At 41.1% G+C, this 26891-nt stretch overlaps 1 protein-coding gene across 1 annotated transcript in view; it reads right to left on the bottom strand.

Moving 5' to 3' along the window:
* Nucleotides 1-19917, bottom strand: part of LOC104420078 (lipase-like PAD4) — an 88193-nt gene extending 68276 nt beyond the window's left edge. The window contains exon 1 of the mRNA XM_039301802.1: nt 19871-19917. The gene's annotated coding sequence lies outside the window, so the exon portion shown is untranslated. The remainder of the gene's footprint in view (nt 1-19870) is intronic.
* Between the last annotated feature and the right edge of the window lie 6974 nt (nt 19918-26891).

The raw sequence follows: 26891 nt of genomic DNA, 5'->3' as shown, positions 1-26891 counted from the left end.
TTTATTAAACCCATTACTACCCATATGCCAAATTTTAGACAACCCAATCTAACCCAAGCCATTGGATATGAGTAGGAAACCCATTTTGCGACCTCTGCAAGAGACCGATCTATTATATGTGAGGGCCAAGTTTTTGAGACATGTTGAAAAACAGTTAATTATTTGTTTCTTTTAAGCACCCCACCACATTTTTCTCGAGCGGAGATGCTTAAATCTTCCTCCCGGAAATTCTCATCTATCTCAATGTCACGATTGGACCTCTTCTTCATACCAAAGCTCTTGGCTGAACCAGGGTTTCCATGTTCCATTCTTTCTATTGCAGCTGCCTACTATTGCGAACACACTGGATTAAAAAGAAAGAGGAATTTTGGTGGAACCTTATGAATGTTTTGGGATTGAATTCAGCAGAAAGGAAGAAAATGCAATAGGACCGGAAAAAAAGTAAGTTCTAAGAGAGCGCCTTTGGGTTGAGAGCCTTCACCTCTTCTTGGAACAAATTCCGGCAAAAAGGAAATCCAGAATCTTTACATATTACAGTATACACAGTCCCATGTATTTCCAGTGGATTGCTACCAGCGCGATGGTGCAATTTCATCCTCCAATTTCTGAAAAGGTCACAAAATTTCCACATTCAGTTACCTGACAACATTTTCGGTAATCATGAAATTTACTCGACCAGCCTTTCAAGAGACGCAAGGGCATAATGAGCTGCACTAGGCTGCGATGTGGTAAACCTTCTTCATCCAGCATAGCTAGCATCCGGATCACTTAAGTGTTAGAGTGTCAAAAGTTGGCATAAATGGACACTTAAGTGCCAAAAGTTATGAAAGTGACATTTAAGTGCCAAAATCGGAGTAAAATGGATCACTTAAGTATTAATTCGGCCAAAACTTGACCAAAATGCTGACGTGACGATTTTCTGGCGAAGCAAGTGCAAAATGGCGTCGTTTTGGTGTTGACGTAATAAAAATTTAATTAAATGAAATTTAAAACTAAATTTATTTAAAACATTTAAAAATAAAAATACAAAAATTTGAAAAAAAAAAAAAGGAGGGAGGTGGTGAGAGCCGAGCCCTCGTCGCCGCCGGGGAGGGCCAAGTGACGGAGGGGGAGGGTTGGTTGAGGTCGCTGGCCGACCAATGGCAAGGGCCCGTGAGCCCTCGCCTCGATCGGGCCGAGGGCCACTTGCTGCGGGCGAGGGCTCGTGGGTCCTTGCCACCAATTGGCTGGGTGACCTTGGCCGACCCTCCCCCTTTGTCGTCGACCTTCTCGGTGGCGACGAGGAGGTGGCGGTGGCGAGGGCTCGGCCCTCGGCCGCCTTCCTCTTTTCTTTTTTTTTTTAATATTTGTATTTGTATTTTAATTTTTTAAAATAAATTTAGTTTTAAATTTAATTTAATTTATTTTTGTATTAATTTTTTACCACATCAATACCAAAACGATGTCGTTTTTGCATTGTCTAGCCACGTTAGCGTGCAAAACAATGTCGTTTTGCACTTACTTTGCTGAAAATTGTACAAGTCAGCATTTTGGCCGGATTGGCACTTAAATGATCCATTTTGCTCATATTTTAGCACTTTTACTTTCGTAACTTTTGACACTTTAAATGTCCCTTTGTGCCAACTTTTGGCACTTGAAGCAATCTTTTGCCCAGCATAGCTCGTTGCCCAATATTGCCTACGGCCCATTTAGAATGAACAAACTTGTAATGAATTGTAATGGAATTGGAGTAAAAAATCGAGAGACACTTAAAAAGATGAAAACAATAGAGAAGCCCCATGAAGAAACTGAAAAGATTTTATTTAAGCAAGAACCGACAACAAATCTTCTCCATATGCAAAGTCAGCTAGTTACAACACGTTTTTGTACTTTCCATAGTATCATATCATTTGCAAGAACCACAAATCCAAACTACTTCCTTCCATGTCCTCCCTTATTTTCTTATGCATGACCCTAACCTTGATTTTATGATACTTCTATGTACACATTCCAATTGGAGTACCCCAAAGACATTTGCATGACAAAAATGTTCCCCGGGGAAAATGCTCTTTCAATTAAATGAGTTGGCTTCCAATTCTCACCATCTATTTCATTTCTGCCTCTTCCTCATCCAAAATTTGTATATATGTACTAGAACACCCTTCAAATTCAAATTTAACCTCCATACCTTGCTTTCTTATTGAACTATCCACGCATATTCACTTCATCTCTTCAGAATAAGCACAGTGTTGCTATTTACATAATGAAATCAGCAAACCAAAAGAGAGAGAGAGAGAATTAGGGAAGCTGCAAATCCCAGCACATGCATTCAGATCACTTGATGGGTAATTGGTCTGAAATCCGTGCTGTAAGCCTCATTTGGTCTGCATAAAACAACTAAAAATTAGAAGGGTTTGTCTTAGCTATGAAAGAGCCACTCCAAAATAAATACGGTGGAGACAAAATTACAAATTGTCACGTTAGCACAAAAGCTTGACATGAGAGTGCAATCATACAAACTTGACTACATATGCTGAAAATACATATATAATACAAGGTTATGCAAAGTGCATAACTTGAAGATTAGTGTTGGACATCAAAAACGATGCAGCATCCTTTCTTCCGGTTCTTGCCCGTCACTTAATTGTCCAAATTAAAAGATACATAATAGCCGTGAAAGAACACTCAAAACGTCTTTGATATAATTAGTTTAGAACAAATTAATGAGAACAGTGGCTGTTACGCATCAAATCATCTCTAAATTGATACATTTCCACCCATCAGTGATGTCCATCTATTGAAGTGTCTGCTAAATGTTGAATGTTGTTCTAAACATAACTAAAGAACCATCTATAACCGGGAATACCGTACTCCGTGCTCATTCCAGCTCCGGTCAAAACCACAAGCTTTGTACTGCAAGCCGATTTAGGCATATAAGTAACATGAATTCAGTCCGGGAACAGACGTCTCACTAAGAAACAAGACACTTGGGAACATAACTACAAAGTAAGAAGTCATTGCAGGTAAAGGGTTAAAAAGTCTACGATAGGACCTTGAATCGAATAATTGATGCAAACGATCAGTGTCCTTAAGGCTTGGAGGATCTGAATCAGGCACCATCTTCTTGTCCCCCAAGAATTTGCGAGGTTCTCCGGATTCCCTGGAGAAACCCCAGGAACCGATCTGTGGGCATTTATACGAAGAGACTATCATGAAAATCGTGGCTCTTTTTTATAGTGATTCTAGATAGCCGTTTTCTACGGCAATTTTTTAATTTTCATCTTTTATTGCATCAATTCATGACTGCAAATCGAAGTGTGATTTCGCAATCAGCTCGATTTTGCTTTGATTCCTTCCATTTTATCAAAATTCTTACTTTTCACTCACCTAATCTCCTAATTGCTTCGGCATTTATCAAAATCTAAATATTCATAAAAATTTCTAACCTCCATGCATAAGCAATCATATTGATTTTCCCCATTTTTTCTTTTTCCTGTTTTGATGTGGTTTTTATTTTATTTCCTTAGGGTCGTCAAAATTTAGATGTCAACAACATTAATTCAATCCAAGCTTATTCATCTCTTGAAAATTAGCGAGCATTCAACTTCTTCCATGCTAATGTCGTGGAAACTAGTCGAGTTTAAGATGGAGCTCTTACTTTTTCTTTCTAGCCTTTCGAGGATGTAAGAACCGAAAACCGCCTTAACTTAATATGGAAAAGGTGATTTTACTATGGCTGAGTCAAATTATAAAGAAGAAAAGTGACCAACATGACATCAGTTGGGATTGTAAAAGACTATTGAAGTCTCGAGTTTCATCAAATCAGGCTGATACCCATGTCACGTACATTTTTTTTTTTTTTTTTGGTCATACCATGTCACGTACATTGAATTGTGGCTGTTTGAATATTTTTTTTTATTTGCCTTAAAATTGTTGGTCGTTCCAACTTTGTAATAATGGAGCAAAACGAAGTTATGAAACACAATGACACAGACCATTGCAACCAGCAATTTGCTAGCCTATTTTCCGGTGCCACTCACTCACATTAGGAAGATTAATCTTGGATTTAGGCCACGGAAAAGTCGATGTGAAGAAAATATAGAACGACAAGTTGGATATTCAATGACGAAGATGGATCTAAGAAGTGAGAGACCATACCCTTCATCCATCTATGATATTGACATCTGGTTGCACGAGATGTAGCTTCACCGTTCGTTTCTAAATTTTGTAATCAAGTGGGTCCGATATTGAACCCAAATTATATAGACTGGATTCTTATTCATAAAAGGCAAATACTCTTCAAATTCGTCAACAAGCAAGCCTCCGATCTCGTTGATGATTGCAGGGAACACAGATGGATCTTTCAAAATAAGAGTTCGCAAGTCGCCAGCATCTCGCTGCTCTCGAACCTGCATCATCAGTAAACGCAATTGGATGAGAAAGGGGACAACACTTCGACCTCCGGCGACAAAAGGGCAATGGAGAGTTGGGTTCGTCACGCACGGCGACGATCCGGCCTCCATAAGTGAGAGTCCAGTGCATACTTATATATGAAGGGGATGGCGGGCAGGCAAACCGACGCGGAAGGAGGCGTTGCTCGGCGCCGCGATGGTTCTGTGGAGATACGGCGCGGAAAAGGGGTTGACAGTATCTCACCGTTCTTGGACGGTCTCGTTGACAGTATCTCACTTTTCTGAAACTTTCCTGAGGTTCAAATTGAACGAACGCTTTGGCAACCATCAATTCGCTCTTCTAATTTCGACCCCCAAAAAATTCTGATAAATGATTTGTCAATAAATGCTTTGAATTTACTCTTCAACGAGATCCTGCCTTTTAATTGGAAAATTACCCCCAAAAAAATCCTAATTCTATTATAATTGTGTCAATTTCATCGTAAATTCTTTTTGCAATGAGTCCTAAATCTTTTACATTTGTACTAATTCAATCCATGGACCAATTTTGATTTGTTGGCGCTGAAGTTAACAATTTTTAATGATATTTTTAAAAAAAAATTTCAAGTTTTTGCTTTCTCTTTCTTTCCTTTTTTTCTTCCTCTAGCTAGAAGGAGGGAAAAAAAGAGAAAGAAAGAAAAAACTAAAAATTCGAAATAATAAAATATTATTAAAAATTATTTATGTTATCGTCGATCGCATCATGTACGACAGCTAGTGTTCACGTCAACGCTAACCTGCCAAAATTAGCCGGATAGACTAAAATGACATGAATACAAAAATTTTGGAACCAATTGGCAAAAAAAAAAAAAAAAGGTTTACCAATACAATTGTAATGGATTTAACACTTTTTTGTTAATTTTCCCATCCTCTAATATATATCACATTGATCCTTGAATTTTTTGAACAATTTGTCTGTAAATTGTATTGCGTGATTTAGGAGATTCTGAAGCAAGCAATGTCATGAGATCTCATTACGGTATCACGACAACATGACAGTGAAACTTTTAAAATATGAGTAGTACACTGTATATAGGTTTTGTCCCAAGATTAAATTAGTCCCTGCTTATGTTTTGTATCAACAAAATCTCCCCCCTAATTAATAAACGTCTGTGTCAATTAAACGAAAAGGAAAAATAAACCGAACGGAAAAGATAACTAAGCTCTCCTCCGTAAAAATGAGGGTGAGGATAAAAAAATCTTCCATAATCGGGCCATGCTGGGCTAGGCCCAGAAGAAACAATCGGCCATGCTGGGCACGGTCCCTTGTCTCCCATGCCCGTGATAGGGACGGAGGCCTACCTTGGCTTGGGCAGGGCCTAACTCTCTCTTTCTCATTTTTTAGAGATTTAACTATACATTTCTTGACACGTAACGTTCAGGACTACTTGAGGCGAGGGCAACATATGTCATCTTCCTCCGGATTCATTATCATTAGGAATCATATATTGTGAATTTGCGGCTTGTTTCCTTAGATTATGAGAGAGTAGAGAATTTTCAATTGAAGATACATCTTTTATTCCCAAGATCTAATGGACCGAGCCCCAAGCTCTCATTCTCTCTGAAACACATGGATATGAGATTTATATTAGTTTGTGGAGGTTTAATTTGCAATAGACTGAAGCCATCAAATGGATGGGTTGGGTCCGGTTGAAGATGGTCCAGTTCAAATTGACCTAGTTACACAATACTAAAATTGGTGAGATATACTTAATTTGGACCTAACATATACTTGGCCTAGTCCGGGCTTCAATTACTAATGATTTTTCTCCTTAAATTGTTGTCCATGAAGAGTGAGCAATTCCGTGGATAGGCTCGCCGAGTCGGCGAAGGAGTTTGGGTGCTTGAGTTGAGTCATTGGCTAGGACTTCGCGTGGCACTTGAGTAATGGAGATGTGGTTGAGTGTTGCGCCGACAGACAAGAACACATGTAGGAATAGGTTTCGGTCAAGTTATGGAATGGAGAGTGAATGTGCCTACAAATAAATTCTTTTTTCGCAATGTAATTATAGCTAGTTGTGGACGCTATTGCGGAAGTTGATTTTTGACTTTGCAAAACCATGAGTTGTTAGATTGGTCACGCGTTCTTTATGTCTGGAATTAGACAAAGTATGTAATATTTGACTTGATGCCACAAAAAAGGAAACGAAAACTACTGACTCGGTCAACAAGCAGAACAGTGGATGTTCAACTTTTAAAGGGATCGAGAGCTCCCTCTACTGAAAGAAAGTGCAAGAAGGAAAAGAAAAAAAGAAAAAGGACAAAAAGACGAAGAAGAAGAGAGAGCATTTTACGCGTCCTTATCATGGGAGCCTCGCCAATGCGAAATCACTCTGATTCGCAACATAGTGAGCGCTCAAACCCTTCATTTGTCAAAACTTGTGAATTTTTTTTTTCTCTCTCGCGTTATGTTCGAGTTTCTCTCTCGCGTTATGTTCGAGTTCTCCTTTTTCAACCTCCTTCTTCCGATCCTCCTCAACTCAACTTCTTCTTTTCTTCTGCTATCTTCGCTCCTGTTCTCTATCAAGTTTCTTTGCTTCACCTTTTCCCACCATAGCTCTGGGATTGTTCATCTTGCTCTGTATCTCTAGTGGAATTCTGCCGATTTTCCATTTGCATGTTGCCGATCCTCGACATGCAACCCTCGAACTGTTGTATTCTGGTCTGGGTCCCTCTCCTTTAATCTTCATCTCTCTTACCATCAATGCCATGACTACGGATGATAAAGATGACTCATCCCGTATCGCTTCCTTGTGTCACCGACTCGGAAGACTTTGTGCGGAACAAGAAATGGAAACCTGGGAAGACATACAAGCCACTGACAAAATTAAAGAGTGTCGTCTTATCCTGGTTGGTAATATCTTTACTAACCCCACTATAAATTTACCTGCTTTTCAAGTTGCTATGACGAAGGCTTGGCGTGTTGATCATGTGGATATATCTTCAAGCGATGGTGGCATCTATATAATTAAATTTCGCACTGAAACAGAAAAACGAAGAGCATTAGATGGAACCCCCTGGCTGTTCTCTGGTCATCTAGTAAATTTACGACCCTGGAAACCAAATACCCCGGTACATTGTTATGATTTTTCCACCTGCCCATTCTGGGTTCATGTACTAGGTTTACCTTTGGAATGGAACACCCCACAACTTTTAAGCCGTGCTGTTCAGCAACTGGGTAGTGTGAAGGAAGTTAAACATGATACATCTGGGAGAATTCGTGTCGAGATTGACCTGCAACAACCATTAAAATCAGGGAAGCTTATTAGTATTGCTGGAAAACCTCTTTGGCTTGATTTTCGGTATGAGCGACTATCCCATTATTGTTACTCATGTGGGAAATTAGGACATTATGCAACATCATGTAAGGACTTCCCTTATGAGGAATCTCAATTTGAGGGCCGTGTAACAATGGTGTATGGCCCTTGGTTACGAGCAGAGCTTAAACAGCACAGCCCCTATTGGGATGCTTTTTACAATCCTCTATCACGTGTAGAACCAATGGAAGAAACCATACCTGAAACTCCTCCCACTATCCACCCCCCTCTCTTAGTATTACCTCCAACAGATTCAGTTTCTGCGATCCCCACCCCTTCCTCTGTTATCCCACCTGCAACCGCTTTGATGAATCCCAGAACCACTGATTTGGTCCCTGTAGATGCAAAGTTGAAGGGTACTCAAACTTCATCATCTGGCCTTATACATCAGAAAAAACATACATTTCCTAGATCACAGCTAGGAATCGGATCTAGTAAGAAACCTAAGCGATACTCCCCTTATGAGATCCGATCAAATCCTATACCTGAGTTGGATGAATCCTCTTTACTAGACACCCCTGTTATTGAGGTCGATGACCACTCTTCTTGGGCTTTGGCGGCTGGCCCTAAACAGCCCCCACAGTCAAAATGAAAATGTTAAGTTGGAATTGTCAGGGGTTGGGCACTCCCCTGACAATTCAAGCCTTCTGAGCTTTAATAGCCTCTGAAAGGCCCGACCTTATGTTCTTAACGGAAACGAAAAATAAAGCTTCAGTATTGCAGCACTTACAGCGTCGCTTTTCTTTCTCCCACTCCTTTTTGAGGAATCCTGAAGGTTTATCTGGAGGTCTTGCAGTCTTTTGGAATGACCTGTTTGACATTTCGGTTCTCTCTTCGGGTCAGTATTATGTACATATGTTAGTTTTGGATACTCGAGACATCAATCTCCGTGCAAGTTACTGTCTTCATGCTCCCGCTTCCTTTCTTCCTAGGCAGGATTTCGGAATACGATCCGAATACTTCATGAATCCACTAACTTACCCTGGTTATGTATCGGGGATTTCAACGACTTCCAATACCCCTGGGAGAAGATGGGACGGAAACCAGCTAATTATCACAGAATGTCATCATTTCGGCAGTTACTTGATGATTGTGCTTTAATAGAGCTGGATAGTAAAGGTTGTGAGTTCACCTGGTCTAACAATCGGGAAGGGAATGAGTTAGTGAATGAGAAGCTCGACCATGCCTTCTGCTCTTCGGACTGGCATTTTCTATACCCATCAACCACGGTGTTTGCTTTACCATCGATTGGCTTGGATCACTCCCCACTTGTGTTACATACCCATTATCTGCCTGTTAAGCCACAAAAGAGATTTCACTATGAAGCTTATTGGAGTCAACATACATAATGTACTGCAATAGTTCAGGCAGTATGGGAGAGACACCACTTTTTCTTACCTTCTAAATTGCAAGCAGTATCTCACAAGTTAACTAGCTGGAGTCGTTCTCGCTTCAGTAATGCCGGGCAGCAGATTTTGCAACTAAAGCAACAGCTTCAGACCATTACAAATCAAAAATCCTATCGAAGTGGTGATAAGGAGTTAGCCACTACAATTCGTGCTGAAATTCACCAACTCTGGAATCAGGAAGAACAATTCTGGGCGCTGCGTTCAAGACTTAACTGGTTAGCATGGGGAGACAAGAACTCAAAATTTTTCACGCTTGTCTTGTGCAAAGGAGACAGAGAAATAGAATTTGCTTACTTAAGGATGAAGACCAGAACTGGCATAGAGAGCCCGATCAGCTTAAAACAATGACACTGGGTTTCTTTATTCACCTTTATCACTCTGTGGGTCCCAGGGATTTTCTTCCATTTCTCTGCAAATGTCCAACAATAGTTACTTCACAAATGAATACTCATCTTATGAGTGCAGTAACAGAAGAGGAGGTCTCCAATGCTACCTTTCAATTGGGTCCTTCCAAGGCTCCTGGTCCAGACGGCCTCAATGGACTCTTTTACCGGCATCACTGGAACATCATCAAAAAACAAATAGTCAAGACAGTACAAGACTTTTTCCAATTTGGTCACATTCCTCCTCACTTAAACCGAACGATACTAACCTTGGTCCCCAAAGTTCATCGCCCTGAAAGTATTGATCAGTATCGTCCTATTAGTCTCTGTAACTTTGCATACAAGATTATTGCAAAAGTCATGGCAAACAGATTGAAATGTTGGCTCCCCAGTCTAATTAATCCAGAACAAGCAGCTTTTGTCAGTGGCCGCTGATTCAAGATAACATTATGATGGTTCGGGAAGTACTCCACCAGTTTAAAGTTCGATCTAAAACAAAACAATTCAATCTTATTCTCAAGACAGACATGCAGAAAGCCTATGATCGTGTGGAGTGGGACTTCCTCGCAGCATATCTAACACAGTTGGGATTCACAAATCAATGGGTAAAGATGGTTATGGCATGCATCACAACGGTTTCCTATAGTATTCGCTTCAATGGAGAACAACTACCATATTTTACACCTACTAGAGGAATCCGCCAAGGAGACCCCCTCTCCCCCTACATCTTTATATTAATGGCTAATGCTTTATCAACAGTTATCAAGCAAGCAATCAATATGGGTCATTTACAGGGGATCCAATTTAACAGAACCTGCCCTAAGCTTTCCCATTTATTTTTTGCTGATGATGCAGTGTTCTTTCTCAAAGCTTCACTCTCTGAATGCCAAAATCTCACTCATCTATTGCATCGATCTTGCCATGCCCTTTGGTCAACTTCTTAACGGGAATAAGTCGCCATTTTTTCAGCCGAATTGTCCTCTAACATTACGGGAGACTTTACAAGGAGAACTTCGAATACCTGTGGTGTGAAGATTCGGCAAGTACTTGGGCATCCCTTCTGATTGGGGGCGTTCCAAATGTGAGATGTTCTCCTGGATTTTGGCAAAAACGAATGCAAAGTTAGCAGGTTGGAAGGAAAAGTTTTTATCTAAAGGGGGAAAGGAGATTTTACTTAAGGCAGTCATACAGGCCTTACCTCAATATGCGATGTCCCTTTTTCTGCTCCCCTTGTCTCTCTGCAGATTAATGGAAAGCAAGATATCACGTTTCTGGTGGAGTAAACAGCAACATGAGTCGGGTATACACTGGATGAAATGGTCAGAGGTTAAGCAATCGAAAACAGATGGGGGAATGGGATTCAGAGATCTAACTACTTTTAATATTGCGATGATCGGAAAACAAGCGTGGCGTTTTCTTCAGCAACCATATGCACTTTGGACTCAGTTGTTTAAAGGTCTATATTTTAAACATTCTTCTTTTCAAAATCCCACTTCAGGCTATAGACCTTCTTGGGGGTGGAAAAGCATATTAAAGGGCGAGGATGCTATCCTTCCTAAAACTCGATGGCTGGTGAAAGATGGATCCAACATCAACATCCGAATGACTATTGGCTATCTATTGGTAAATTAGGAGGTGTGCAGGTGCGGGGAACCTATCAAAGTAGCGATATCTTAGACTCCTCGTCAGCAACTTGGAAACTGGAGATTATTACAAACTATTTCAATGACCAGGTTAGTGAAGCTATCCAAAACACTCCCATCAATTCATCGCTCAACTCAGATCAATTAGTATGGACAGCCACATCATCAGGAGTTTTTACAGTTAAGAGCTGCTATCACTACTTACTTTCCACATACCGAAACTTACCTGTAATGGCCTCATCTTCTTATCAGCCTCCTCATCAACTGTGGAAAAGAATTTGGCATATGAACACAGCTCCTAAAATCCGAGTCTTTTTGTGGCTGGCCCGCAAAAAATGCCATCACAACAAAAGAAAATCTATACATCAGACATCTATCTCCCAATCCCTACTGCACTCTTTGTGCACACAACACCCCAGAAACCGTTGAACATATATTTTTCTATTGTAACTGGACTCGCAGCATATGGTCAAACGCCCAGATTAGAATACCTGTCTCTTTTACCTCAGTAAAAAGATTGGATGCCTGGTTGGCTACTCGCGCCACTCATCCTCACTCCTCCCGACCTTTGAAGTCATTGCTAACTTGTTGTGGGAGATATGGTGCCATCGCAACAATGCCATCTTAAATGAAAGTTCGAATCCCCTCCGGGCGGTGGATAATGCAATATCCCAGTGTCGAATCTTCTGACCTTCAATCCCCAAAAACTAGGGTTCCAAAATCACAAGTTAGTATGGATCACCGATGGAAGCCACCCGATACAGGCATAATCAAATGCAACATCGATGGGGCTTTTGTATCAGGCAATCGTCATGGAGCTATCGCTTGTATTTACCGAAATAGTAAAGGTGAACTCACTGATATGTTTACCGATACTGTACCTGCGAAGTCGGCGTTCCAATCAGAGATCTTCGCCATGATCGGGCTCTCCAGCATCTCATCAAGCGTGGTCTCGCACCTCCATCGTGTAGCGTTTGAATCCGATTGCCTCATACCGCCGGGAGATCCTTCATCGAAGCGCCATGACCACGGGAAGAACGACACCTTTTCGCCACTCTCCACGATCTCCTCTCCCGGTGCCCTAATGTGTCGCTCAATCATGCTAGTCGAGAGGCTAACCTAGCTGCATTGGGCCGCCAAAGCCCATAGGGCCCAAGGCTTATCCGAATTGGATCGTTTTCCCTCCGCCTCCTTTCCCGAATATTGTACTCAGTGATGCTCTTCTAGCTGGTTGTATTTCTCCTTTTATCTAATATATCAGCTATTTTGTCCAAAAAAAAAAAAAAAAAAAAACCTTCATTTGTCCGATTGGAGTAGTTTTTGAATTTAGGGCTTAAGTTCGAAAATATGTGAGATTTGAGCTGCGAAGTCCAATTTCTAGATGTTGAGCTTTGAAATTTCATGAAAACTGTGATTTATGGTGTTGCGGAGCCATGGGTCTTGACTGGAGTTGTTTTTAAGCAACGTTTTAGTCGAAGTAAAATTTTAGGGTTTTGCATGCATGTTTCGTGTTGCGTTTAGATTTAAATAATTGCTTCAAGTGAGTGATTTGTTAGTGCTTAAAAGCCATTTTGTTAGCATTTAGTTATAGTTGAGGTAGTATCTTTCTTGATTTTAAAGTCGATTATCATTTAACTGTTAGAATTACGAGATCGTTGGCTCATTTAGCTTCGCATTCTTTGGTTTTGGGCATTCCAGGTCAATGGTGCTTCTAGCACGATGGTGCAACCAGAAATAAGTTTAGAAGAATTATTAATATCCAACTTCATCCTCCAATTTCTGAAAATGTCACAAAATTTCCACATCTAGTGACTTGTCAACATTTTGAGTAATCATAAAATTTACTCGATCAGCCTTTTCAAGAGACACAAGGGCATAATGAGCTGCACTAGCCTGTGCTATGGTAAACTTTCTCCATCCAGCATACCTCCTTGCCCAATATCACCTATAGGCCCGTTTAGAATGAACAAACTCCTAATGAATTATAATGAAATTAGAGTAAAAAATCGAGAGACACTAAAGATCTTAGGCACAGTTAGACACTTGAAAAGATAAAAAAAAAAAAAAAAAAAAAAACAGAGAAGCCCCATGAAGAAACTGAAAAGATTTTATTCAAGCAAGAACCAACAACAAATCTTCTCCATAGGCAAAGTCAACTAACTACAACACATGATTGTACTTTCCACAGCATCATATCATTTATAACAACTGAAATCCAACAAACTTCCTTGAATGTCCTCCTTTAATTTCTTAGGCATGGCCCCAATCCTGATTTTATGCTACTTCCATAGACACATTCTAATTGAAGTAACCCAAAGACATTCACTTGACAAAAATGTTCCCTATGTAGAAGGCTCTTTCAATTAAATGAGCTGGCTTCCAATTCTCACCACCTATTTTATTTCTGCCCCTTCCTTATCCAAAATTTGCATATATGTACTAGAGCACCCTTCAATTTCAAATTTATCCCCCATCTGATTGAATTGTCCTTGCATATTTGCTTCATCTCTTCATAATAAGCAGAGTGCTGCTATTTACATAATGAAACCAATAAACCGAGAGAGAGAGAGAGAGAGAGAGAGAGAGAGAGAGAGAGAGAGAGAGAGAGAGAGAGAGAGAGAGAGAGAGAGAGAGAGAGAGAGAGAGAGAGAGAGAGAGAGAGTTTGTCTTAGCTACGAAAGAACTAGTCAACATATTATACAATGGAGACAAAATTACAAATTGTCACATTCGGCGTGAAAGCTTAACATGAGAGCTACGAAAGAACTAGTCAACATATTATACAATGGAGACAAAATTACAAATTGTCACATTCGGCGTGAAAGCTTAACATGAGAGTGCAATCATACAAACATGACCACATATGCTTAAAATACATATATACCACAGGGTTATGCAGAGTGCATAACTTGAAGACTAGCGTTAGGCATGAAAACTGATGCAGCGTCATAGCAAGATCTCTCTTCCTGTTCTTCCCAGTAACTTAATTATCCAAAATAAAAGATATAGAATAGCCATGAAAACATACTCAAACCCTCTTTGATATAATTAGTTTAAAACAAATTAATGAGAAGAGTGGCTGCTATATGTCAAATCATCTAGAATGAAATATTTCCACCCATCAGAAGTGTCTATCCATTGAAATGTCTGCTAAACATAAAATATCATTCTAATCATAACTAAAGAACCTTCTATACTTGGGAATACTGCACTCCGTGCTCATTCCAGCTCCAGTCAAAACCACAAGCTTCGTACGGCAAGCCAATTTAGACAAACATAGGTCAACAACATGAATTTAGTCATGGAACAAGACACTTGGGAGCATAACTAAAAGTAAGATGTCATCGCACGCAAAGGGTAAAAAAAAAGAAAAATTCTAGATCGGACGACGTTGATTCAAAAAACCAATGCAAAGAATCGGTATCCTTAAGGCTTGGAGGATCTGAATCAGGCACCATCTTCTTGTCCCTTGAGAATTTGGTTGGTGCTTTCTCCGGATTCCCGAAGAAATCCCAGCTCTCACACAAAGGTTCGAAACCTTATTATAATCACACAGAGCCTCTACAAAAAACCCGAAAACCGTTCATCAGCGCGACAGCATCAATCAAATGCCAATCTAGTTTACGACGAACGACTCAAAACTGGACCGAAACACGGAAAACACTTGCCGGCAATTTTTCCTCCCAGCATTTGCCTCAAGCCGGTAATAGTCTGTACATGCAAAAACGCGAATGATCAATCGCAGGGCCGACAAACGACGCCAAATTGCAAACCCACATCTATAAGCAGAGGTTTTTCCACGAATTCGAAGACAACAGACCAAAAACAGAGCACTGCAACGAAACCCAGATGATACGTTGAACCGAGTATGGATTCAATCACAGAGAGAGAGAGAGAGAGAGAGAGAGAGAGAGAGAGAAAGAAAGAGGGCTACGCGAAGGAAGGAGGAATGAGAAGGCGAACGGAGGTGATCGCCATTGGAGAGATTGACGGAGGTAGTCTGCGAAGAAAGAGTCGGAGTTTTTCACAGAGAGAGAGAGAGAGAGAGAGAGAGAGACGCTTAGAGCGAATCGGCGACCGGTTCGATACAGGCCATTCCCAACAGGAGGCCATGTTCCATAGCTTCCCAGCCTAGAAAATTAAGTTCTAATTCTAACCCTATCATAAGAATATACTCAAAATTTAGGATATATATATGCACATATACTCACAAGCCCACCTTTTAATTAATCTGACAAAAGTCTATATAAGTCGGAAATTTCGCATGAATAAGAGTTAGCGAATTCGAAATCTTATAACTTATGTAATAAAGATTAGTTATTTGCAAAACTATGAACAAAAGTAGGTAATTTAGAAAGTTATTAATAAAGTTACATAGACTTACCAATGCTCGTAAAAAATTTACCAACATGAAAATAATTAAATACATTTTCGGCTCGGACCAATAGAATTCCACTATTTGGGGAGGGCCCAGTAGAATAAAATTCAACTGTAATGTCCCAATTTGACATTTCCTTATTTCTGCAGTTTATTGCATTTCTTTACAAAACAAAATAAAACAAAAAAAGTTTTTTTTATGAAAATATTCAATATTTTTCCTAATCTTAAACATTTTCAAATAGTTCATGGACTCCATTCAATATATACTGAAAGTTTAGTTCATGCATTAAGTTAAAATTTGGGAATTATTCGTGTCACTATCTCTTCATCTCTTCGTAATCACAATCCATTCTGTTCAAAAGAGGAGTAGAAGGTGGCTGCAAGAGCTTCGCCTTCAAATCTTTCCATTTCTCAGCCCATAATGTGTAACTTGAGTTCTTAGCCAGAACATCTATGGACACCTCCTTGTTCTTAATCAGCTCCTCTGCGTACGTCTCGAAACGATTCATGTTCTCCAAAAGGAATCCCAACTTATTCAGGTCCTCTTTCTCTTCCGCATTCTTGAGCCAGTCTTTAGCTTCCTCCACCCTCGCCCAAAACAAAGAATCTTGAGTAAAGCTTGCATATCTGCTCCTACTCCTTCTGTTGTTATTTTGTTGTGGTTCTTGCGCCGCAACAGCCACCTTCCGATTCCACCAATCTTTCCAAAATCTGGAACCTCCTATTCCTTCCATGTTTGATGTAATGTCCCTTCTTTGTGTGCATGCCATGACGGTAATAGCGTGCGATTTCCAATGGCTCGGCGAGGAGCATGTAGGAATGGGACGCATTGACCCACTTGGGCATGCAGTGGAAATCGTGCGAGAGTTCATTCCGTGCTGCCATGCCTATGACCCTATCCCAGAATGTGCCGAGTCTGAACAGGTTCATGTTGATTGTGGACTCCCTCCTGGATGCTGCAAATTTCTCGAATGTGTCATAATACCCACGTTGATCCACAGACTCATCGCAGCGTGCCTTGTACCACTCAAGTTGTGCCCTGCAGGGCGTTATCTCAGATAGTTTGATAGCTAGATAAGCATTGTTCAGGTTCGGTGCACGTCCCATGTGCCGAGCCATCTGCAGGCAATCTTTAGCTGGCTTTGAAATATTGTCATCCTGCATGGTGGTAAGAACACAACCCACAAAGTGAAGACTGAGTACTTACTATTCAGCGATCACCAAAAATAACATAAGGAGCGAAGGAGAGTTCTGCCTCAAATATTAGAGTGATTGTTCCAAGAAAATCCTTCCACAAAATAAGGGCACTGATAGACTATACTTTTGAGTTGGATTAGGAAGCCAAGAAGATAGTGTCTCGTGCAGATTTGATAAGCATTTAATTACCTGTGGATCTATTCCTGAAGATTGTAATGCCAAGAAGACACCAGCTTCATAGCTTGACTCGGAGAGGTCATCGATGTCTATTCTTTTCAGGAACTGCAAAGAAAGTAGTCTTGTAAAATAACTATACTTCAGATGATCCTCTAAACTGGAAACTGGAGAGACTGTCTCGAGCATCAGATGCATCATCTTAACAATAGACGTTGCATCATCCAGACAGATCGCTCCCTCTTCCGAACAGAATAGGTAGCTTCCCAGTGGCCAAAACAAATTGTTCCTCGCCCCTTCTTCTGATTGTGCAGCATCTTGAACACATTTTTGACGTTGCTAAAGAATTCATCAAAATTTTGTTTTCGCAGTTCTCCAACTAACTGTTCTGGACTGGGTGAAGCCATAGCACCTTGCCAAAACTGAAGCAGCAAGTACAGTTGAGGAGTCAAGGAGGTTAGTGGAGTGAAGAACAGTTTGGGCACTACATCGAGCTTCGAGACAATGTTACAGAAGCTCCCGCCCCATCTTTCCCGGAGAATGGCTTGGGAAAGGGACTCGTTGCCAAGCAAGGGAGCGCCGAAGGTGAGGCAGAGGACTGAGATGGGAGAAGCGACGGGCTGTAGATTGGAGAGGAGCCAAAGAGCAGTAAGAGAGGCGGTTGTTGCTCCAAAGGAATGGCCTGTGAGGATAATCATCTTAACCTTTCCTAATAATCCCTGAATCTGCACACAAAAAGCAGCTCAGTGCTTGAAGGACTTTGAATAATTTACTCTCACGACGAGAGCTAGAGTGAGGAAAACTTAATACATGCATGACCCAAGGGCAATTTTTTATTACTTCAAATATGCTGGTATGACTAATGTCAATGACTTCCCCAAGAAAAGAAATGACTGTAGGGACAATATCGACAATTTACCGTTACATACTATAGAAAGACTACATCTAGATTTCCAACACATGGCCAAGAAATGTGATATGTGAAGGACACAAATAACCTAGATTAGTAATTTAGTGTTGTCCAAGAACTGTCCAATGTATATATCTACTGTGCCAGCCTAATCTCTCAAAATAGTCTCCAGCAGTCATGCACAATTCAGTAAGACTGTCTTGTTGCTTGCGACTGGTAAATTCAACAAAACAATAGAAGAAAAACCTTGTTAGTTGATGCATCTCTATTGCTCTCAGATAAATTTGTTTCTCTGCTTTCGAGACGAGAAATTAGTTTGGAGATTTGCAGAATGAGGGATGGTCAATAGATTTTCAGGAGTTCTTAATAAATTACATCGTCACATCATCTTCACACATAAGGATTAAGAACTAGAATCTTAATTTGCTTTCTATGTAAATTTTAAATCCCACCAAATTCATTCAAATTAGGAGGAGGATTTGTGGAATTCGTGTGCTAACAAACGTTTCTTCTCATTTACACCCTTATTTTATATCTATTGCAGATGTATAAGAGGATATTTATCTCATCGTGCATTCTTTTTCTTCCTTTCCCGGGTCAAAAACAAATTCGTAGTGAGTTTTTCCGGCTAAGGCCTCAAAAAATTAAATCGCATTGGATTATATTAAATAAATATTAACTTCGCTAGAAAGGAATACTGGCGATCAAACTCAACACTCTTTTCTTGTTGTTATAAAATGCACAGAATGAACTCGCTGTTCAAAGAGAAGAAAGGAAGACTCTGCAAGGAAGCTATGGTGAGGCGAGGCAACAAAATGCAAAGATGCATGCCTTATGAAGTACTGTACACCTTTAAATCTGCAAGCAAATGTTTATACATTTTCCTACCAACCGCCCTTATCTTGCTTTTTTATTATTGTTAGAATATTTAAATAATAAACCACATTTACATCTAACAACTTAAGCTTTTAGATCAGTTAACAAATAGTCCTATCAAAATCTCACATGGTGTCAGAGCTTATAGTCCTAAGTTCAGTGGACCCTATTTGTCTTTCCAATTAAATATGTTTACATTTAATACTAGGAAAAAAAAACCGACTAAGCATGAGTCTCCATCTAACAGCTACTTTAACTTTTAGAACCTGCTTTTTAAATAAAGTAAATGGACTAAACAATCCAAATTACGGGTAAAGTAATTTATCAGGAGTGTGATTGAAAGCCAAAACCATAATTTCGTGGAAGTTGATGATGTTCGACTAATGAAGTTGTAATGCAATTACCCAGAAAAGAACTAAAGTAAACGGCGGCGTTTTGAGCTTTGGAAACGTCATACTCACATATAGTAGGTATGGACTAATCAATCCAAATTAGGGGTAAAGTCCATAGGCCGATTAATTTATCAAGAGGGTGACTGAAAGCTAAACCATAATTTCTCGGAAGTTGCTGATGTTCGACTAATGAAGTTGTAACGCAATTACCCAGAAAAGAACAAAAAGTCACGTGCAGTGAGACTTCTAATTCTCCGACCCAAAAAAAAAAAAAAATCTAAGTCAAAATCAAACAAGGCAAATGGACTGCTTACCTGGTTTTGGAAATCCTGTCGCCGGTAATATTCCAGGAAGAGACGGAGGAATCCGGCGTCCACCTTGACCGTCCCCTCGCCGTTGCCATCGCCATCGCCGTCGCCATCGCACCTCAACGGTGAGAACAGAGGCTCCCATTCGCACTGGCCCAGCGCCATCAGGGTCCCGCAGCTCGGCTCGGACCAGTCGATCACCTGGACGCCCGAGAACGCCACGTACCCAACCTCGCCACGTTGGTCCGCCACGAAGCTCATCGGAGCGGCAGAGTCCGCGAAATTGCACCGCCTCCACGATTCCTTCAGGAGGGGTGTCGACACCACGAAAGTCCCGAGCATCTCACTGCTCTCGAACCTGCATCAGTAAACGCAAGTGGGTGAGGAAGGAGACGACAATTCGACATCCAGCGACGAAAGGGCAACAAAAGAGTTGGTGCGCGTTACGCACGGCGACGACTCGGCCTCCATGGAGAGCGCTCGAGTCTTTCGGTCCCTGCTTCGAGCGGGAAGGTGGACAATACCGCGAAGAAAAGCATTTAACTTAAAAACGACTTCGTCTCGGGGAGGAGGAGGACAATGGGCGATGACTAGATAAAATACTATATAATCACGACGCAATTACTCTGTTCTTCGATGGCTTTTTCTTAAAAAAATACGCAGCCGTCTGATTCCGTTCACATTGCAACACTAGTGGCAAAACTTGTGTACGACTTAGTACCAAAAGTTTTCGTCGACTAGTAAGTACTAAATCAAAGAAAAATGATCACTTAAAGTACTAATGATGAGTAATGATGAGAAATTTCGGCTAAATTGGTTACGTGACATTTGTAAATAAACATTTTGAGTGATGTCATTTAGTCCAATGTGGCTGGGTAATAAACAAAACAACATCGCATGCCATCCAAGGCAAAAGCGATGTTTGAACTTGAGTTAAAAGGCTGGCCTCGTCTCGTCTCTCTCCATCACTTGCTCACCATCGCTTGCTTGTCATGGCACGCCCGCCCTTGCTCACCATTCACTCATCGTCGCTTGCTCATCGCTCATGGTAAAGATGCATTTCTGTCTTTGTCTCGCTTAATTAGAGGGGAAAATTAGGGCTCGTAACAGAAAAATTAGGGTTCGAGAGAGAATATTAGGGCTCACAAGGGGAAAAATTTGTGACATCCTGAATTCTCAGTACTGTTTTCAATTGAATAAATTGGGCCTTTCATCGATGCGTTTATTGTCTATTCTCGGGTGATCACTCGTAAGATAACTAGACTATTTGGGAAGTTATTAAGAGATTTTAATGCAATGGACTTGAGAATTCGATTAGAAGTCGATTGCTTGACTTTGTAAGGGTCATTACGGCATTGTCAAAATCGATCGGAGATTAGAGATAGGTCAATTCGATTAAGATGTATGATCAAAGTGTGGGTGATTCCACCTGATTGCAAGATTCTATCGATTTTCTATCATTTTGCGTACTTTGTGCCCGTAATTAAAATTTTGAGATTTTCACGACCATCGAGAGTCGCAAATGTGTCAAGTGGTTTCATTATGGCTCGATGAAAATTGACTAAGGGTCATTTGCACTAAAAATTTATGAAACCTACACGATAGACTATGTCACGTTAAAAGCGCCGGATTGAAATTAACCACAAATTTGAACCCGATTTTGAAATTGAAACTTTTGTCATGTCACAATCTATTTTAGGAACGTCAAATCATTCTCCGAATAATTTTCGGAGATTCTGAAATTTTTACGAAAAATCGTTTTGGACATTGCGAAAATTAATGGAAATTCGAAGGGGCTCAATTGAACTTTCAAGTCGAGCCTTTGAGTGTTAGAAACTTGTAGAAAGTTATACGGGATTTCTCTTCATCGAAATCAGACCTCAATTTGGGAAAGTGAGTAAGGAAATTGAAGTACTGAGTGAAATTCGGAGCATGATTTGGGGGCTGTGTTTTTGGCATCTATTTGTGCTATTTTTGGATTCAATTTATCCTAGAAAGTATTATGGGACAAGGCATTCAATGGAGAGGATGATTATTGACTTTAAGTTTGTTTCAATCTTCTTGAACCAATGAATCCAGCTGCCTCCCGTCGCTATCCTCTCCTTCGTGCGTCTTCTTCTTTTCCCCCGACCCACCTCAATTTCTGCTTTTACTTGGCTTTCATTTCCTTTGCATCTTCATCCACCGAATCATTCCCACGTTTTCCCCATTCCACCTCCTGCTTTTCTCTCTCCGTGCGTGGACACATCCACCGAAATTCCTTGAAGCTGCCACATCCCGCATCTCGGGCCCTCAGCACAAGCCCACGATCAACCCTTCCCTACCAAAGCCACGAAACAGCCCAGCCATCTCTAATTCCCCAACTCGTTGCCACGTTCCTCGGTCAACCAGCGAAGCCCTCTCTCCTTCGGCTTCTTTCCCGCACACCCATCTGTCCACAGAGTCAATGTTCAGCCTAGCCATCACAAGCGAAGACCACCGAATTCCTCCATTTTTCATTTCCGCAGCTAGCTCTCTTCATCCACGCATCCAAGTCCACTGAAGACATCAGCAGCTTCGGTCTCCACGTCTGCAGCTCGTGTTTCTCCATCAACTCAGCTGCACGCCTTCACCAACGAAGCCCCATCTCCACGGACGTTCTTCACCAATAGCTGCTTTCGTCCGTTGTCTTCAGCCACGCGTCTTCACGGTCAACTAGCGAAGCCATCACCCACCGAAGCAGCAGTCTAGCATTCCCTTGGTCTTCCCAGCTCGACGCCAGCCCGCTCACGGGCTTCGTTACTTCCTCATTCGCTACTCCAAGCCTCGACGCCAGCAAGCTGCAAGTTCGGCCCAATTGTAGTCCAAAGCCAGCGAGCAGGCCAGCAATTCCAGCCCATTAGGAGACCAATTCAGCAGCTCCATTGAAACCCCAGTAGCAGCCCACTTACTCATGAGCCATCTTCAGTCCAGTTTTCAAGCCCAAACAAGTTGCAGTTCAGCCAAGCAAATAATTGAAGTCCAAGCCCGCAATTCAGCTCTTGGTCCAGCCAATTGAAGCCTGCGAAGCCCAGGCCCAAGTTCAGCCCAAGTCCAAACCAAGCCCAGTAGTTGCTGTGGGCTTGCAAGGCCTGTTGGGCCCGGTCCAGTGTCCGTCGACATTGTCGAAAATTTGGATTTCGGCTGCCGTCGCGCGGTCATCGCGGTCTCTAGTCTTCGCGTTTAATCAAGTGAGTTTTGCTCACTAATCCCTTTTTAGTAGGCTAATGATGTTTATGGGTTGATTAGATTTAATTAAATGCAATTAGGTGGATAGATTAGAGTAGATCAATTAGTTTAGAGTCTTATTAATGCATGTTAGGCAAATGATTAGTGATATTAGCAAGTAGACTCATGTTTTTATTTTGAACGAGTCTCGGTAATTTTCCGGGCTCGTCTTGGCTTCCAATCATGCATTACGGGCCTAAATTGGATTTATTGTATTTATTTAAAATTTTCGAAATTATTTAATTATTCATTTATTTTCCAGAAATTAGGCTAGGAGCCAACAACCGAGATTTTATGCTAATGATCGTGATGCAGTCCGTTTATTTAATTGAGCTTTATTTTATGTTGAAATGAATTATTTGTGAATTTGGGATTTATTTCCTAAATTAAATAATGTTGGTTATTAATTGAAAAATAATCGGGCATCGATTGATAATGCCAAAAATATTTGAGTGGACTACAGAAAATGTGGGAGTTATGGAAAGAAAAATATGATATTTTGGTTAAGGTCAGTCGTGTACCCACACACGATAAATTTTTATCGGGTATCGTTAATACAAGAGATAGACAAATTATTATTTTGATTGAGGATTCTAAGTGTGCACACATTCCTTGGTAGAGGGTAATTAATCGTGTGAGAGTTATTAGTCGCATTGAGAAGACTATTGAAAGATGAAATGATGTATGATGGGTGTGTAACAGTGTGGAATAGGGCATGGAAACCACCGCATTTGGAATTGGTTGTGCTCGTTGAGCCGTAATTCAGCATTACCATCAAAGTATGGTTATGTTCATTGGACCATAGGTTACCACCTAATCTAGATTGTGCACGCTAAGCCATAATTCAACACCACCACCGAACTTGGAATCGGTTGTGCACGTTGAGCCGTAATTCAGCATTACCACTGAATTTGGAATTGGTTGTGCCCGCTGAGCCGAAATTCAGCATTAACCGCTGAAAAATTAGTAAGCCGTGCCCGATGAGTCGTAATTTAGCATTATCGCTAAAGTTTTAGTAAGTTGTGCTCGCTGAGTCGTAATTTAGCGTTGGGGTTGAGTATTCGAGATGACTGTGTAGGCCGTACTCGCTGAACCATAATTCAGCAGTGAACTTGAGTAAATGAGATGAGCCGACCAAGAAATGGGTCGATATGACATGTAATCGACTAGGTCGATTGATCGATGATTCGATCTGAGCGTGGATTTAATGTGATTCAATGATTGAATGATCTAATGTTATGAATTGATTAAGTGATGTGATATAAGGCATCTATAAATAACGTTGATTTGCAGGGTGAAACTGAGGCCAATGTAAGTTCTCTGATTTGTGTTGTGCTTAGGCAACCTAAGGTGTATTGGCTTCCTAATCGAGTCTTAGGGGATAGAACTTGCTGAGACATAATCTCATCTCGATTGTGGGACAACATTTCAGGTCCCTAGGTGCAACAGACCTGGATTTTGAAGATCTCGAAAGTCCAGTGCAGTCTACTAAAGACTCCAGTTGGAGTGTGGAGGATGATGAAGAGGAAGACAAGGACCCGTAGTTTGTGGAACCCCCACCCCTACTTGTAGACCTCGATTTTTAACTTGTTTAAGTTGAATATGACTTAGTAATCCGCTCTATATATATGTGCACTGGTTTGCAATGTATATAAGTGTAATTGTTTTTGAAAGTTCGGAATTTAGTCATACTTTCATATCCCATTGCTTTATTATCTGGGGATTTATATCTGCTTCCGCATGCATATTTAAAATGAACAGGTCGATGATGCGTCCTAGGACGTCGCTATTATATCGACTAGATGAGGGATGGGCGTGCACTCGAGGATCGAGGCGTGACATCCCCATTTAAGTGATATCAGAACGAGATTCAAGATTAGAGTGAGAAGGACCGATGGGTCTTGGGATAGTAATAAAAAATGCCTTTAAATTCATGTTGGTGCATGTTTGTGTTAGTTGAATGCTATAATTGCTCGTTGTTTGAATCGCTCCATTTCTAATTTGGTGTTGAATTGGAAATAGGTGTTAGTAAATTAAAGCTACACCATGAGTGATCAGGAGCCAAGGACTCCTGCTAAGAGGGCAGTAGGGCCGTGACTTGGGGTAGAGCGCTGACTAGGATCAATACCCGAGGCAGAGGTAGGGCATAGGCATGGCTAGTGCCGGTGGGTAGTATCGCCTTTTGTTGGTCTTTGGAGTAGTAGCCCTTGATGATCCCAGGTTTGACGGGATCATGCGTGTACTTGAAGTCTTGGGTAACAGAATGGATCGGCAGGCTCATAACCAAGTAGCCACTCAAGTCGCTGTTGCCGCTACTGCCAGAGCCGCCCTGGCTGTTGCATCTGCCGCTGTACCTATTGGAGGTCTGCCGGGAGTTGTGGTCGCTGAAAGACCAATCCACAAGCTGGTGGAGCAATTCTTGAAATTGCACCCACCTTAGTTCACCGGGACAGGAGATCCCGAAGCTGCTGCATTGTGGGTTCAGAAACTCGAGAAAGCATTTGCACTGCTGATGTGCAACAAGATGGAGAAAGTAGTCTTAGCAACTTACCAGGTGGAGGGAGTTGCAAATACTTGGTGGATGACTACTCGAGAAGCGATCTTTCCAGAAGGCGCTGTTCAAGAGTGGAACATTTTTCTTGAAGCCTTCAATGATAAGTATTTCTCCGAGACTGCTAGGGAGGTGAAGATGGCCGAATTTCAAAGTCTTCGCCAGGGTTCCCTAACTGTTGATGAGTACGAGGCGAAGTTCGCCGAACTCTTGCGATATGCCCCTGAGCTAATTGAGAACCCATGTAAACCGAGCAAGAAGGTTTAAAGATGGATTCAAACCGGACTTGAGAAGCACCTTGGTCCTCCGGATCCGAAGACTTACAACGATCTATATCGAAGAGCCCGGAAGATCAAGAAAGATCGAATGAAAGAGCCGCCTCGTCTCGGATCGAGGTTTACAAAGACACCGAGAAGGGATCCGCCATGGGAAGAGGCCCATAATTGGAGGAAGATTCCAAGTTCTGCCCAACAGGGAGGGTGGAATTGAAAAGATAAGGTCTAGCCAGAATGGCATGTGTCACCTATGTGGAAGGCAACACGAATTCGCCGCATGGCATTCTAGACCGGGTACTTGTTTTGGGTGTGGCCAATTGAGTCACATAGCTAGGGATTGTCCTAGAAGACAGGGGAGACCGCATCAGTTACCGCCACCACCATAGATGGGTCAGAACTGAGAAATTGCACCGCAGAATACATAGTATGGTAGATTGAATGGGTAGCCAGCTCAGAGATAAATTGAGTTGTGCACTGAGTAGGAAGGGTAGTGTCCCCAGGAAAATTTATCAAAGTGGCGCAGCAGAATTTTGGTTAAGTTTATAGAACCTTAGTTGTTGTAATGAAGTCATAGAAAGGAGAATCACTTTGGTTATAGTTGTACTTGAATATTCTGCCTATGTATAACTTTGATACCATGTATAATGGCTTGAGTAGATTTTGTTATAATAAATTGTTGTTGCAATGCGATACAGTTTAATCCGTCGAAGGAGGAAAAATTTCGAATTTATCAAAAGTCGAGGAGGAACCTAGATTTCCTTAATCTTGTCGCAAGAGGCAACCTGTTTGTTAGACGGGAGTTGTCAATGTTACCTAGCAACTATCGTGGATATGACAGTTGAGGAACTGAAAATTGAAGATATTTCAGTTATGTAATCCCGAAGGAATTGTTGGACAAGGGATTCATACGTCCTAGTACACCATCTTGGGGGACACCAGTTCTGGTTGTAAAGAAGAAGGATGGTTTGTTGAGTTTGTGCATCGATTATCGCTAACTCAATCAAGTGGCGATTAAGAGCAAGTGTTTATTGTTGATGATCCACGAATTGTGTGACTAGTTATAAAGAACGTTGATGTTTTCAATGATCGACTTAAGGATAGACTATTCAGCATTGAAGTTGAGTATTCGAGATGACTGTGTAGGAAATTTGTGTTCATTGAGCCGTAATTTAGCGGTGAACTTGAGTAAATGAGATGAGCCGACCAAAAAAGGGGTCGAGAAGATATGTAATCGATTAGGTTGATTGATCGATGATTCGATCTAAACGTGGATTTAATGTGATTCAATGATTGAATGATATGATGTTATGAATTGATTAAGTGATGTGATATAAGGCATATGTAAATAACATTGATTTGCAGGGTAGAACTGAGGCCAAGGTAAGTTCTCTAACTCGTGT

Source organism: Eucalyptus grandis, chromosome 9, assembly GCF_016545825.1.
Source record: "Eucalyptus grandis isolate ANBG69807.140 chromosome 9, ASM1654582v1, whole genome shotgun sequence".
Lineage (NCBI taxonomy): Eukaryota > Viridiplantae > Streptophyta > Magnoliopsida > Myrtales > Myrtaceae > Eucalyptus > Eucalyptus grandis.
The sequence above is the reverse complement of the archived record's forward strand: the minus strand, read 5'-3'. Positions and strand labels throughout refer to the sequence as shown.